Source organism: Orbicella faveolata, unplaced genomic scaffold, assembly GCF_042242905.1.
Source record: "Orbicella faveolata isolate gen_17 unplaced genomic scaffold, um_ofav_v1 contig_48, whole genome shotgun sequence".
Taxonomy (NCBI): Eukaryota; Metazoa; Cnidaria; class Anthozoa; order Scleractinia; family Merulinidae; genus Orbicella; species Orbicella faveolata.
In genome coordinates, this window is record NW_028301578.1 from 8,600,981 (window position 1) to 8,601,527 (window position 547).

Sequence of the window (547 nt, forward strand, 5' to 3'; positions counted from 1 at the left end):
GAAAAAAAAGCAGGCCTCCCCCTCCCCCCAATAAAATAATAATAATAATAATAATAATAAACCTCAGAAGGGAAAGAAATTAACGAAATGTAACTGCAATCACTTCGTTTTGCTTCTTTAACATTTGCATATAAGTTTAAAGTTCTGTGACATTGTTAAAAATGTCGTCGAGGATATTTTGAGTATATATGTAATATAAAAGCCGCACAAACACAAAAGATGTCTTTGTTTGAAAAGTTTGGATTTAAGTTCTAGAAATGGCTGTAGAAAACTTTCCATCTCCGCTTGTTCCATTTAATCGGATTTTTACTGATTAAAAAAAAAAAACTGAAGACCAAAACAAGGGGTCCCGAACCTATTTTGGCCGTAAAAATTGACCCGTGAAGCTCCCGAAGACGTTTTTCCTTCTTGTTACATAAACTCGTGGTACAGAACTGTTCAGCACTCAAATCGAAAGAGAGAAAACTTGATTCCAGTTTCTTGAGAGAAACGCCAGTAACTGCGGACCGGAAGCGCAGAAAAATTGCTTGTGCCAGTCCTACTTGGC